The sequence below is a fragment of the Camelus dromedarius genome, chromosome 32 (genome assembly GCF_036321535.1).
Source record: "Camelus dromedarius isolate mCamDro1 chromosome 32, mCamDro1.pat, whole genome shotgun sequence".
In the NCBI taxonomy this organism is placed as follows: Eukaryota; Metazoa; Chordata; class Mammalia; order Artiodactyla; family Camelidae; genus Camelus; species Camelus dromedarius.
This window is the reverse complement of record NC_087467.1, coordinates 18,678,301-18,693,873: the sequence shown is the minus strand read 5'-3', so window position 1 is coordinate 18,693,873 and position 15,573 is coordinate 18,678,301. Positions and strand designations below refer to the sequence as shown.

The 15,573-nt window shown below is 41.7% G+C and overlaps 1 protein-coding gene across 1 annotated transcript in view; it reads left to right on the top strand.

Moving 5' to 3' along the window:
* Positions 1–5,516: 5,516 nt before the first annotated feature.
* Positions 5,517–15,573, top strand: part of DLGAP1 (DLG associated protein 1) — a 342,691-nt gene continuing 332,634 nt past the window's right edge. Inside the window, exon 1 of the mRNA XM_064481562.1 lies at positions 5,517–5,747. The gene's annotated coding sequence lies outside the window, so the exon portion shown is untranslated. The remainder of the gene's footprint in view (positions 5,748–15,573) is intronic.

Here is a 15,573-nt window from a genome sequence, read left to right as displayed (position 1 = left end):
AGTCTGCAAATAGTACTTTCCCTCTCCTTTTCGTTTACCCACTTAATTCTACCATTCAGTTGCACCAAGACGGCCTGGCCTGCCTCAGTAATTTTCTTCTGGTATATATAGAACAGTGTAGAATGATTGCTCTAAACTGATGTCCTGTAAGTACAGAAAAGCCTCCTTTTTCACAGACTTGTAACCTGCAGTTTGGAGTGTGCAGCGTGTTCCCCGTTAACTGTCCTGAATGTAACTGATGCCCGCTCCTTGCATTTAGAGTCAGTTATAAAAAGCAAGTTTTAAAAAAAAGAAGAGGACAAATCTAATTTTTAATGATGGAGAGATGGTTAAACAGGTTCTTATAAAGAATCCTTTTTCCCATAGGGAAATCCTTAGAATAAATGAAAAACGAAAACCACGGGATTCAAATTCAAATCATAAATTCAGTGATTCCAGATGGACAGATAGTAGATTGAGCCATCAGTCAGTCGATCAATAGATGAACATCAGTAAAAACAAAAATGCGTGTCTAGACATATATGAATGCATAAGAAAAGATGTGTAACGGTATTTCCCCCACTTAGCTAATTATGGATAATTTTTGTTTTCTTTGTATTTCCTACAAGATATATGCATTACTTTTATTATCAAAAACTGATAGTGTTTTTACAGAAAGAGGAAGACTACAAGCCCCCAGCAGGAATGCTTTGTCCCTAATGTAACCAGAAGAAATTAAGACAGTGTTTCCTGAGCGGGGGTGGGCTGTGTAATGGCTCAGCAGTAGAGTGCAGGCTTAGCATGCATGAAGTCCTGGGTTCAACCCCCAGTACCTCCAAAAAAAAAAAAAAGAAAGAGAGAAGGATGTCCATCACCACTTTGATTTAAATTAGAAGTTGAAGATCCTAGTTTGGTGCACTAAGAAAAAGAAAAGATGTAAGAATTGGAAAGTGAGTTTTTTTTAAAAGACAGTATTGTGAAACAAAATAAAAATTAGAACTAAGGCATTTGGCCAGATACCTAAACAGCAGAATTTATAGAGAGATCAAATCCCTATTAGTGATAAATCCTTACAGATACCTAAGTGGAATATTGCAGGCCTTCTTACCCTGAGCAACTCCACACTCCGCCCTCTGCCCTCTGCCCCCCGCCCCATTTATGGTGGGGATCGGATGTATTCCTTCTTAGTAGAACTTGATCAGAACTTTTAACTCCAGGTTTGAAACGTTTGGGGGAATCCCAGCCTGAAGCGGGTCATAGAAATGGAGCTACATAATTTGCAGGGCCCTGTGCACAATAAAATCTGGATCCCTGTGTTCAAAAATTATTAAGAATTTCGAGGCAGCTACAGCAGAGCATTAGACCAAACTTGGGGCCCTTCTAGGCACTGGGTCCTATGTGACCCTGCAAGTTGCCCCTACAGGGAAGCCAGCCCCAAAATACATGCTCTGGAGGAAGACAGATCTTAGTTGGAATCTTGTCCTGACACCAGCTGTCTTTCCAGCCTCATTTCCCCCTTCTGCGAAAATGAGGACCCTCCGCAGGGGTCTCCTGCGTAAAAGATCGGGTGCGATGCCTGGTGTCCAAGATGCACAAAGCCAGCTGCTAGGTAAAGTGGTAAGGACAGGTTTTATTCAGTAGGTCACTGCTGTAGGGACAAGAGCCCCATGTAACTAAACTCAACTTCAGTTTGTACCCAGGTGACTGGTCATTTTAAAGGGATGATGAGACAGTGTTGGAAGGGGCAAGCTGGGGTTTCGTAGAGTCAAGGAAGTGAAAATTTACAAAAAGCAGAAAGGGAAGAGGTGGTCCACGTGACCCCGTCTGGTTTGCTGCCTGTGCTGACTGAAATTAGGCTCCTCCCCTTCCACAGAGGCAGACAGCCCCCCAGAAAAGTCCTGTTCATTTCCCTCATTGACATTTTACTTCGGATAACTCCAGTTACCAAAAATGAGAAATTTCATGAAGAGTGATGGTGCAGCACTGTGAAATAGGACTTGAAGTTAAATCCTGGTTCCTGAAAAGCAAACAGTACAGAGGAGAGCACTAGACTGTGTCTAATTTTAGGCATAAAGAACAACTTTGGATCTATTGTTCCCTCACTCCACATTCTTGGTAAATAGGAATGTGGGTCTTTGACTAAATGTCATAAAGCGTTTTTAATAGACAAACTTGAACTTGAAATTGTCCTTAAACTTGGAAATTGCCTAGCGAGGGGAGAAGCAATGACTCCTGGGCGGTTTATGATACCAGTTTTGTTGTTGCCTTGTTTCTGAACATCCTTAACCGAGAAGAATTTGATGAACACGCAGTTTACTATCCTGAAATGAACTATGACAGGAGTGTGTTGTGAGAGGTGCACGTGCTGGCTGGTGGTTGGTTCGGGCCACTGTTTCCTCAGGGGTTACGTGTAAGGCTCACTGGGGGGAGGCTGCGTAAAGTGGAGATTCCTGGCTTTCCTCTAGATTTACTGAATCAGAGACTCTGGTGTTAAGCCTCAGGAATCGCTGTTAACAAGCTAGTGACTCTTGCACGTTGAAGGTGGACAGACACACTCAGCCAACCTCCCGTTCACGTGGGAATGGGTGGGCGATGCAGCCAAGGGCCCCGGTGCGTGGTCGTCAGAAGCCCAGCTTCCTGTCTGCTTGTTTTCGCTCCCCTGCTCAGGACAGAGCTCCCTCTGCCCCTGTGACTCTGCTATGTACACGGGATTTCTTTTCCTCTAAACCAGTTACCAGTCCTGGATCTGGAAAAATAAAAATAAAAACTGAAAATGTGGCCATAAAATAGAGAATGGCTAACTAGTCCACACAGGAACTGAACCACAAGGCTTACAAACCTGGGCTTGGCAAACTGTTACCTGAGAGTCCTCAGGTTTTAAGGAAACACGAACCTATTTTACATTCACCCAGAGCTTCACCTTCCTCCCTCAGACCCTTCTTTTTCCCACCCAAGAAACACTGTTGAATATTAGGTTTCCAGGTTAGATAAAGCTACTGCAAAGTGAGAAAGACTCTTGGTGTTTGGAAAATTATGGCACTCCTGATGCCAGATGCATTTATAGAACCTCTTTGTTCACCATTTTTTCATTTGAAAAATGGAGACTTTGAGGATTTCATCCAATCCGGTGTGTGAAACACCTAGTGAGGGCTTCACTTCACGCTGGAGGCTGTCAGCCCGGATTCCGTGGGAGTGGTCACGGGGAACTCTGTCCCTCCCCAAGACCCTGAGTGTCCTTTACGGCCCCTTGTCTTAAAGTAGGCCAGCTCTTCAGTGACTTCTTTTAAATATAAGTGGATGTCCCTTTGAAAATGTGTCCTGCAGCGTCTTATGAGTCAGATCAACGATCTGACACTGGTCCTGCTTGGCCCAGCTTTTTATTGTAGGTGCTTTAATCTTTCAATATTTCAGAGCTAATTTACTAGTCACTCAGGGTAGCCTTTCTTGAAGCCTATATGGGAGGATATGAAACAGACCCTGTTGTAACTCTGTCAAATCTCTTAAGCTTTAAATAACTCACTTGCCAAAAAAAAAGGTCCAGCTTACCTTACACTTTGAGAACTAAAAAGGCTCCTGGGGAGGATCTGTTGTTTTCGATATATTGGAAGATCCTGTTGTTGAAAAGCCCATGACGTTTTTCACAGCAGTCAGATCGCTGGCTCAAGGCCTCTTCCACATTCTGCCTGTTGACGTGGCCTGTCTGAATTCCTGTTAGGTGAACCTGTCACTTCTGTGGCTCAGAGCTCCTGAGGACCAAACACTGTCCTGCACAGGACGCCTAAGTGACCTGCAGCGACGATCTGACAGGCAGTCTGCATTTACGTGGGGCTTTGGGACCTTTAAACTTCTAAGACAGCTTACTTCTCCTGGCATCGTTTTTTTTAAGATTAAGGAGGTTAAACACACCAATGGGAGTGTTGATTTCAAACATGGCTCTTTCCTGTTTAGTTGAATACCTTGGAAATTAACGTCACACACAAAAAATTGGATATTTAACCTATTTGTTTAATCCATTTCCTTAACATTTTTGCATTAATTATGCATTTAGAAAATAAAATACTCAAAAGACAGAGTCGAATTCTTTAACCATGATCCTTCAGATAGCACAGCCTGAAGGTGGCTCATTGCAAATGAGCTCAGCCAGTGTCCTGGAGACCTGCCCTGAGCGGAATGGCTTCCTGCCCGTGGGGCCTCCTGCAGTCCCGTGAAGGAAGCAGATATCAAGCAAACAGGCACTCACTGTGTCATCACAAGTGGTAGTAAACACGATGATGAAAGAAAGAAAATGGGGTGTGGGAGAGAAGAAATGGGAGGACAGTTGAACAGAAGCGGAGAGGGCAGAGCAGCATGTTGAGGCACGGGGCCTGCGGTGGTGCCTCCGGGCACACCGTCACTTTCCAAAGCGAGCTCTTTTCGGATTAGGGGTTTTTCTTTTGCTTTTCTCTCCTTCGTCGTGCTCATTCGCCATTTTGAGTCGAACCTATACATGAAAATACAGTGTCAGCAGTCACAAGGTGTGGAAGGAGGCCGATGGGGCCCCTCCTGTGCCTTGGCTAACTCTGAGCTCTAGCAAGTTGACACCAGATCCAGTCGGATGTGCCAGCTACAGTGAGCTCTTCCCATTATGCATAATTTCTGGAAAATAAAATATCTGATCTCGTTCTAAGGAGGCAAGAAAACCAGCACAGGTGGGGGAAGTGACACCGAGCTGAGGACTGCAGAGCGACGCTCAGCTGGCTCTCCCTGCGCCTCGGCCGGTGGTTAACTTGCCGTTTCCTGTTCTTCAGCATGACCTCCAGAAGCTCATTTTGATGTTGGTCTTAATTGTGAAAGGCAAATCAGTTGCCCAAATTAGAAACCATTAATAGATGTTTTCAGGGTGGTTCAGCCACTTATGTTCTCATGCCTAACTTCTCCCCCAGGGCCCCAGGCTGTTTTTTTTTTTTTCTTTTTTAACATCTTTTTTAAAGTATCGAACCATAGCTCATGAGTGTTCACTAGGCTTCACTGCACTGAGGTGGATGCTCGTTTCTGAAGGAAATGCTGCAGGAAAGGAGGGAGCAAAGGGCTGGAGTGTGCTGGCGAGGAGGGGGTCTTCAGAGAACAGGAGTCTCACAGACACACAGCGGGGTTGGGGGGTGGGGGGGGGAGAGGAGAGATGAGGTAAGGTGAGGTATTGAGGGCCAACTGGGAGAAGCCCCAGCATTCCAGGGAGTTCAGATCTAACAAGAAGCTCCCTTCTTCAGTTACAGACAAGAGATTCTGGGGTTTGGGGTTTTGTTTTGTTTTGTTTTTTTAACTCTTTACAATCTTTTTAGAAAATCAGCATGTCTCTTGTAAGGTATTACAAATTCATGTTGCATTTTTTAATATTTATTTTTTGGCTTTTGTTTTCTTGGGGTTTTTTTGGGGGGGTGGTAATTAGGTTTATTTACTTACTTATTTAATAGAAGTACTGGGGATTGAACCCAGGACCTGATGCATGCTAAGCACGCGCTCTGCCACTGAGCTGTCCCCTCCCCTCTGCCACGCTGCTTTTAAATACAGCTGAACAAAGTTGCTTGTGATGACAGAAACAGTGCTTGACTTGCTGACTCGTGAATACTCACGTCTGGATCACTGAAGAGCATTCCGGGCTCGCTGCCATTTCTCAGACCAGCGACCCTGGGCAGAGCCAACTGCCGTTCACTGTGTCCAGTGGGATCCTTGTCACTCGTCACTTACTGTCTGTATTTGGGGAGCAGGTACCTGTACCTGAAATAATCAAGGTAACTGGCACCCCAGTCCCATTTTCCCAGCTAAGCACAGCTGTGAGGAAGTGTGGGTGTGTGCAGAGCGGAGCTGCCAACAATTCCTCTAGTTATTTGAGATTCAGGTCATTTTCTATTCCACTTGGCTGAATGATTTTTAGGTTGTTATGTTTAAGAAAAGAAGAAGAAAGTATTTTTCTTTGTTTCCTTGTTTCCTTCCACGCAGTGAAGAAAGGCTGACTTGGGCACAGCTCAGACGTCTGGAACCAGCAGTCATATTACAGTGTCGGAAGCCTTCTTGCTGCGAGTTCCCAGCTCCACACGGTGCTGGGACAGGGAAGCGCATCTGGGGAAACTGCCGCCACTGGGTGTTTTTTGTTGGGGGGGGGTGTTTGGGGGTTTTTGTTGTTGTTGTTTTTAGTGTAGTGATGCAGAGAAAGGAACTGAATGTCAACTGGCTGCCCCCTCAAAGTAACCAAGAGGGAAATTTCCATTGGTAAATTTGGACGATTCTGAAATGGAAAAGGTTTAAGTTATTTTACTATCAAGATAAAGATTTGACCTTCAAAAAGTGAGATGGATGGAAAAAGAAGGAAAATGTTGAGAGCAGGAAGCAAAGTTTATTAGCAATAGCTGAGAGGGTTTTTTTTGAGGAGGGAGGTAATTAGGTTTATGTATGTATTTATTATTTTTGAAAGTTTTAATACTCGAATTTGTCCAGTGTGTATTAGGGATGGTGACACATCTACTTACTCAGGGAATGTTTTCTGAGCGTCCACAGGGCCCCTTCATGAGATGCACTCATTGAAAAGTTCTGCTTACCTTTACAGGACAAAAAAAGGGTAACAAATTTGAAAACACAAATGGTCTTTGAGGTTTTCAGAATACTACTGTATTTGTTCAGTTAGGAGTTTATGATGTTGGTGAAGCTTGGAGAACAAATTAGCTATGATTTGATACTTTAAATAAAATGTAAAAAAAAAAAAAAGCCCATAAAACCCCCTGGGCCCTGGAAGAGAAGACATCTGACATGGTAATGCAAGTGGCTGGACTATTTTGAAATCATCTTTTAATGTTTTTTAATTCGGGCCATTGATCTGCCTTTCACAATTAAGACTAACGTTAAATGAGTTTCCGGAGGTCATGCTGAAATGATAGAAAATGGACAACGTTGAGACTTTAGAATATATTTACTTCTGTGAAACAGATTCTTCCTCCTTTCAGACATTTTTATGAAAATTCGAGTGAGAGAAACTTGCTAAATCCCATCAACCTCTGAGATAACACTACACAATTAAACAGTCTGTCTAGCTGGAGTATTAGAAGTAGAAGGCAGAGAGTAGACAGAGACAGAAGTGTTTCTCCTTCGAAACGATGTATCCATCCAGCAGTCTGGCCCCCAGAAGGGTCACTGGTGCACAGAGCCCTGAATAAACCTTTCCCAGGCTGGGCATTTAGCAGAAGCAGATCTGGAATCCACATCTCTTGGCTCCTAGTTCAAAGCTCTTTGTTTTACATGAAGCATTCTCATGTCTTCTCTGTGCCTGTGTCTTTTTTTTAATTGAGGTATAGTTGATGTATGATACTGTATAAGTTTCTGGTATATAACATTGTTGAGTCACCAATTTTAAAGGGTATACTCCACTTATAGTTATTACAACATACTGGGTATATTCCCTGTGCTGTACAACATACCCTTATAGCTTATTTATTTTATTTAATTTTATTTTTAAGAATACTGTATTTTTTAATGGAGGTACTGAGGATTGGACCCAGGACCTTGGCATGCTAAGCACGCACGCTACCACTGAGCTATACCCCGCCCCCACTTACTTACTTTATACTTAACAGTTTGTACCTCTTAATCCCTTACCCCTATCTTGGCCCTCTCCCTCTGCCCACTAGTAACCACTGATTGGTTCTCTGTATCTGTGAGTCTGCTTCTTTCTTGTTATATATTCACTAGTTTGTTGTATTCTTTAGATTCCACATGTAAGTGATATACAGTATTTGTCTTTCTCTGACTTAAGTCGCTAAGTAGAATACCCTCCAAATCCATCCATGTTGCTGCAAATAGCAAGATTTCATTCTTTATGGCTGAGTAACATTTTATTGTGTGTGTGTGTGTATGTGTATATATGTATATGTATATATATATATATATATATATATATATATATATATATATATATATATAAAACACATCCTCTTCATTCATCTGTTTATGGACACTTAGGTTGCTTCCATATCTTGGCTGTTGTAAATAATGCTGCTGTGAACATTGGGGTGTATTTATCTCTTTGAATTAGTGTTTTTGCTTTCTTCAGATATATACTGAAGTGGAATTTCTGGGTCATATGGTAGTTCTAGTTTTAGCTTTTTTAAGGAAACTTCATACTGTTTTTCATGGTGGCTGCACCACTAACATTCCTACAAACAGTGTTCGAGAGTTCCCTTTCTCCGCATCCTTGCCAGCATTTGTTGTTGTCTTTTTTTATGATGGCCGTTCTGACAGGTGTGAGGTAATGTCTCACTGTGGCTCTGATTTGCATTTCCCTGACGATTAGCAATGTTGAGCAGTTTTCCGTGTCCCTGTTGGCCATCTGTATATCTTCCTTGGAAAATTTTCTGTTCTGGTCTTCTTTTCACTTTCAATTGTTTTTTTTGTTTGTTTGTTTGTTTGTTTGTTTTTTTGATGTTGAGGTAGACGCGCTGACTATATATTTGGATATTAACCCCATACTGGTCACATCATTTGCAGACAGTTTCTCCCATTCAGTGGGTTGTCTTTTCATTTTGTTGATGGTTTCCTTTGCTGTGCAAAAGCTTTTAGGTTTAAGTAGGTCTCATTTGTTTATTTTTGCTTTTGTTTCCTTTGCATATCTCTCGATGAGGATTTCAAGCTTTATAAGTATTGGTTGTAAGTGAAAGATGGATTTCATTTATTTTCTTTTATTTATTTATTTTTTAACATTTTTTATTGATTTATAATCATTTTACAATGTTGTGTCAAATTCCAGTGTTCACAATTTTTCAGTTATTCATGGACATATACACACTCATTGTCACATTTTTTTCTCTGTGTTATCATAACATTTTGTGTATATTTCCCTGTGCTATACAGTGTAGTCTGTTCTACAGTTTTGAAATCCCAGTCTATCCCTTCCCACCCTCCACCCCCCTGGTAACCACAAGTCTGTATTCTCTGTCTGTGAGTCTATTTCTGTCCTTTATTTACGCTTTGTTTTTGTTTGTTTGTTTGTTTTTGTTTTTGTTTTTTAGATTCCACATATGAGCGATCTCATATGGTATTTTTCTTTCTCTTTCTGGCTTACTTCACTTAGAATGACATTCTCCAGGAGCATCCATGTTGCTGCAAATGGCATTATGTTGTCGGTTTTTATGGCTGAGTAGTATTCCATTGTATAAATATACCTCATCTTCTTTATCCAGTCACCTGTTGATGGACATCTAGGCTGTTTCCATGTTTTGGCTATTGTAAATAGTGCTGCTATGAACATTGGGGTGCAGGTGTCATCCTGAAGTAGATTTCCTTCTGGATACAAGCCCAGGAGTGGGATTCCTGGGTCATATGGTAAGTCTATTCCTAGTCTTTTGAGGAATCTCCACACTGTTTTCCATAGTGGCTGCACCAAACTGCATTCCCACCAGCAGTGTAGGAGGGTTCCCCTTTCTCCACAGCCTCTCCAGCATTTGTCATTTGTGGATTTTTGAATGACGGCCATTCTGACTGGTGTGAGGTGATACCTCATTGTAGTTTTGATGTGCATTTCTCTGATAATTAGTGATATTGAGCATTTTTTCATGTGCTTTTTGATCATTTGTATGTCTTCCTTGGAGAATTGCTTGTTTAGGTCTTCTGCCCATTTTTGGATAGGGTTGTTTACTTTTTTCTTATTGAGTCGTATGAGCTGCTTATATATTCTGGAGATCAAGCCTTTGTCGGTTTCACTTGCAAAAATTTTCTCCCATTCCGTAGGTTTTCTTCTTGTTTTACTTCTGGTTTCCTTTGCTGTGCAGAAGCTTGTAAGTTTCATTAGGTCCCATTTGTTTATTCTTGCTTTTATTTCTTCTAGGAGAAAATTTTTGAGATGTATGTCAGATAATGTTTTGCCTATGTTTTCCTCTAGGAGGTTTATTGTATCTTGTCTTATGTTTAAGTCTTTAATCCATTTTGAGTTGACTTTTGTATATGGTGTAAGGGAGTGTTCTAGCTTCATTGTTTTACATGCTGCTGTCCAGTTTTCCCAACACCATTTGCTGAAGAGACTGTCTTTATTCCATTGTATACTCTTGCCTCCTTTGTCGAAGATGAGTTGACCAAAAGTTTGCGGGTTCATTTCTGGGCTCTCTATTCTGTTCCATTGGTCTGTATGTCTGTTTTGGTACCAATACCATGCTGTCTTGATGACTGTAGCTCTGTAGTATTGTCTGAAGTCTGGGAGAGTTATTCCTCCAGCCTCTTTCTTTCTCTTCAGTAATGCTTTGGCAATTCTAGGTCTTTGATGGTTCCATATGAATTTTATGATTTGTTCTAGTTCTGTGAAATATGTCCTGGGTAATTGGATAGGGATTGCATTAAATCTGTAGATTGCCTTGGGCAGTGTGACCATTTTAACAATATTGATTCTTCCAGTCCAAGAGCATGGAATATCTTTCCATTTTTTAAAGTCTTCTTTAATTTCCTTCATCAATGGTTTATAGTTTTCTGTGTATAATTCTTTTACCTCCTTGGTTATATTTATTCCCAGATATTTTATTACTTTGGGTGCTATTTTAAAGGGGATTGTTTCTTTACTTTCTTCTTCTGTTGATTTATTGTTAGTGTAAAGAAATGCAACTGATTTTTGAACGTTAATTTTGTAACCTGCTACCTTGCTGAATTCTTCAATCAGCTCTAGTAGCTTTTGTGTGGACCTTTTAGGGTTTTCTATATATAGTAACATGTCATCAGCATATAATGACACTTTTACCTCCTCTTTTCCAATTTGGATCCCTTTTATTTCTTTCTCTTACCTGACTGCTGTGGCTAGGACTTCCAGGACTATGTTGAATAGGAGTGGTGATAGTGGGCATCCTTGTCTTGTCCCAGATTTTAGTGGGAAGCTTTTGAGTTTTTCACCGTTGAGTACTATGCTGGCTGTAGGTTTGTCATATATAGCTTTTATTATGTTGAGATATGTTCCCTCTATACCCACTTTGGCGAGAGTTTTTATCATAAATGGGTGTTGAATTTTATCAAATGCTTTTTCTGCATCGATTGAGATGATCATGTGGTTTTTGTCCTTTCTCTTGTTGATGTGATGTATTACAGTGATTGATTTGCGTATGTTGAACAAGCCTTGTGTCCCTGGGATGAACCCCACTTGGTCATGATGTATAATCTTTTTTATGTGTTGTTGGATTCTATTTGCTAAAATTTTGGTGAGGATTTTGGCATCTATGTTCATCAGTGATATTGGCCTATAATTCTCTTTTTTTGTAGTGTCTTTGCCTGGTTTTGGTATCAGGGTGATGGTGGCTTCATAGAATGAGTTTGGGAGTATTCCCTCCTTTTCATTTGTCTGGAAGAGTTTGAGAAGGACTGGCATGACTTCTTCTTTGTATATTTTGTAGAATTCCCCGGTGAAGCCGTCCGGTCCTGGACTTTTATTTGTAGGGAGGTTTTTAATTGCTATTTCTATTTCCTTTCTAGTGATCGGATTGTTCAAGTGTTCAGATTCTTCTTGATTCAGTCTTGGTGGACAGTATGTTTCCAGAAACTTGTCCATCTCCTCTAGGTTATCCAGTTTGGTTCCATATAGTTTTTCATAATATTCTCGTATGATATTCTGTATTTCTATTTTGTTTGTTGTAATTTCTCCATTTTCATTTCTTATTTTGCTAATTTGTGCTCTCTCTTTTTTCTTCTTTGTGAGTTTGGCCAGAGGTTTGTCGATTTTATTTACTTTTTCAAAAAACCAGCTTTTGGTTTGGTGATTTTTTCTATGGTCTTGTTAATCTCTATTGTATTTAATTCCTCTCTGATCTTTATTATTTCCTTCCTTCTGCTGCTTTTTGGGGCTTTTTGTTCTTCTTTTTCTAATTCATTCAGGTGGTGGGTTAAATTGTTTCTTTGAGATTGTTCTTCTTTTTTGAGGAAGGCCTGTATCGCTATAAACTTCCCTCTTAGCACTGCCTTTGCTGTGTCCCATAGGTTTTGAGTGGTTGTGCTTTCATTATCATTTGTCTCAAGGTATTTTTTAATTTCAGCTTTGATCTCCTCATTGATCCATTGTTTTTTCAATAACATATTGTTTAATCTCCATGCTTTCCTTTTTTTCTCCTTTGTTTCTCTGTTGTTGATTTCCAGTTTCATGGCATTGTGGTCAGTAAAGATGCTTGAGATAATTTCTATCTTCTTAAAATTGTTGAGGTTTCTTTTGTGCCCAAGTACATGATCGATCCTGGAAAATGTTCCATGTGCACTTGAAAAGAATGTATATCCTATTTTTGGGGGGTGTAATGCTCTGAAAATATCCACCAAATCTAGTTTTTCTATTGTAGTATTTAATTTCTCTGTTGCCTTGTTTATTTTCTGTCTGGAAGATCTATCTAGTGATGTTAATGCAGTGTTAAAATCTCCAACTGTGATTGTATTCCCATCAATATCCCCCTTTATCTCTGTTAGTAATTCTTGTATGTACTTCGGTGCTCCTATATTGGGTGCATATATATTAACGAGTGTAATATCCTCATCTTGTATCACTCCTTTAATCATTATAAAATGTCCTTCTTTATCTTTCTTTATGGCCTTTGTTTTAAAGTCTATTTTGTCTGAAATCAGTACTGCAACACCTGCTTTTTTGGCTTTTCCATTTGCATGGAATATCCTCTTCCATCCTTTCACTCTCAATCTATATGTGTCCTTCTCCCTAAAGTGGGTCTCTTGTATGCAGCATATTGGAGGTTCTTGCTTTATTATCCAGTCTGCCACTCTGTGTCTTTTGACTGGAGCATTTAGTCCATTAACATTTACAGTAATTAATGATAGATGTGTGTTTATTGCCATTTTGAACTTATCTTTGCAGTTGAATTGGTATATCCTCTTTGTTCCTTTCTTCTTCCTTTTGTGGTTTGGTAATTTTCCTTTGTATTATCATGGATTTTATTTAATTTTTGTGACTCCTTTGTAAATTTTTGGCTTGTGGTTACCCTTTTTTGTAAATCTATCAACCCATTACTATAACTGTTTTTATTAAACTGATAGTAACATGATCTCAAACCCATCCTACTGTTAAAAAAATTTAAAAAAGAAAAAAAAAATTCTATATTTCCCTGCCTCCCTCTCCCACTCTCAGTGATTTGTATGTCTTCTTTTATAATTTCATGTTTACTTTATTTGTAATTCATGAGTAATCACCTTTCCAGTTGTGTGTTTCTCATTTCTGTAGCATCCTGCTGCTTTTCTATTTAGAATAGCCCTTTCAGTATTTCTTTCAGCATGGGTTTAGTGTTGCTAAACTCCTGCAGCTTTTTTTGGTCTGTAAAACTCTTTATTTCTCCTTCTATCCTCAAGGATAGCCTTGCTGGATAAAGGATCCTAGGCTGCATCTTTTTTTCATTCAGGGCTTTGAATATATCTTGCCACTCCCTTCTGGCCTGTAGTGTTTGTGTAGAGAAATCAGCTGAGAGCCTTATGGGGGTTCCCTTGTAACTTATTCTTTGCTTTTCTCTTGCTGCCTTTAGAATCATTTCTTTATCCTTGACTCTGGCCATCTTGATTATGATATGTCTTGGTGTGGGTCTATTTGGGTTCTTCCTGTTTGGGACCCTTTGAGCTTCCTGTACTTGGATATCTGATTCCTTCTTTAAGTTTGGGAAGTTTTCAGTCATGATTTCTTCAAAAACCTTTTCAATCCCCTTTGATCTTTCTTCTCCTTCTGGGACCCCTATTATGCGAAGATTGGGACGCTTTATATTATCCCATAGGTCCCTTATGCTATTTTCATTATTTTTTATTTGCTTCTCTTGTAGTTCTTCTGAATGGGTGCTTTCTATTGCCCTGTCTTCTAGATCACTAATTCGTTCCTCTGCATTTTCTAGTCGGCTTTGCACAGCTATTAGATCATTCCTCATCTCTGTCAATGAGTTTACCCATTCTACTTGGCTCTTCTTTATAGCTTCAGTTTCATTTTTGACATATTTTATATCTCTAAACACTATCTCTTTTAATTCCTTCAGCAATTCGATCACTCCTTTTTTGAAATCTTGATCTAGTAGGCTATCGATGTCTATTTCGTTGATCTTCCTTTCAGGGGATTTCTCTTGTTCTTTTAATTGGGAAAGGTGTTTCTGCTTCTTCATCTTGCTCATACCTCTCTGGCACTGTGGTTTATGGAGTATCAGTTGTTTATTTTGGTCCTTAAGGATTTTATCTATCTAATGCCTATTTAGGAATAGAACTTAGGAAAAAAGAGAAAAAAAAATAAGAGAGAGAAAGAATTTTAAAAGAAGAGAGAAAGAGGGTTTAAAAACAGTGTATAATGAATAATAGAAGAGTGAGTTGAAGCGGAGTATTAATCGGGTTGAGACGTCCTTTTGAAACCTTTACAAAAAAAGGGGGGGGAGATGAATAGATGTATTTGAAACCTGTGTCTAATCAATAGCAGGACATCAAACCCAAGAGAAATAGAAATGAATTAAGAAGTAAAGATTAAGAGAGTAATAGAAAATAGAACAGGTAAAAACAGATTTAAAAAAAAGGGGGGGGGGGTGGGGTTTGTCGGTGTTCTCCTGGAGTCTGTGTGCTTTTAATGTGAAGTCTTTTTGTCTTCGTCCTGTTTTGGAAGCTCAGCTTGCTGTTTTCAGAGGCCCTCCGTTGGCGCCCTCTTCCGTGCTGCTCCCAGCACCTGTCGGCAAGCAGATCGCGCCTCCTCCTAACACTGGGTCAGGTTCAGCTCTCTGCTGTGGGCGGGCGGGTCGCTGCCCCTCCGGATGCCGCAGTCAGATGTTGCAGACTGGCCGGGTAGGAGGGCGGGTGGTGCCCCCTCCCAGCACCTCGGTCAGGGGCTGTGTTCCTGCCCGAAAGGCGGGGGGCCTCTCTCGCTCTACCTGCGCGGCCGGTAGCTCTGCTCTCTGTGCGGCTGCGCCTCCGCCCTGGTCGGCGCTCCGCCCTGGTTGGCGCTCCGCGGGTGGTCTCAGGGAAGACGGAGGGACAGCCTTGTCCCTGCTCCAAGCCAGAACCCAGCTCCTTGTTTGTCTTTGTGGAGCAAGTTCTCTGAGGGACCAGGATGGAGGATCCTATCTGCCCCGGGCTGCAGGCCAGTCTCAGTCTGGCCTTTGCGGCTGCTAAGCCCTTCCGTGCGGATGCAGGTTTCGCCCCCGCCCCCGCCTGGGTGCTCAGCGCCGGGGCATATGGCGGCTGTGCCTGAGCCCCGCCTCTCTTCCCCCAAAAACTTTCCGTGGGATTTCAGAGATGGGGGTGTGCACCCTTCCCCCGAGAGCACATCAACCTTGCTGTTTTATGGAGGGCCCAGGTTGTTCTGCCCTGTGCACCCACAGCCACGGTGCGCAGCCCCTTGCGTTCCCCCGGGGCTGCCTCCGTGCAGCCGCCCCCGTCCTCCGCCCGGCTTGTGCAGCCTGGCCCTGCCCGCCGCTGCCTGCCCGCGTCTCAGGCTGGGTGCCGGGGGGACGCGCTGTGCCCGTTTAACTTAGTTCTGTTAGTCAAGGGCTGCTCTGTACAGATCCGAGCCTCGGAGGCTCCCCCTCCGTCCCGCTGGCCTCTCAGTGGGAGAGGGGAGACCCAGCGAGCGAGCGCCAGTCCTCCCCTGCCGCTCCCTCC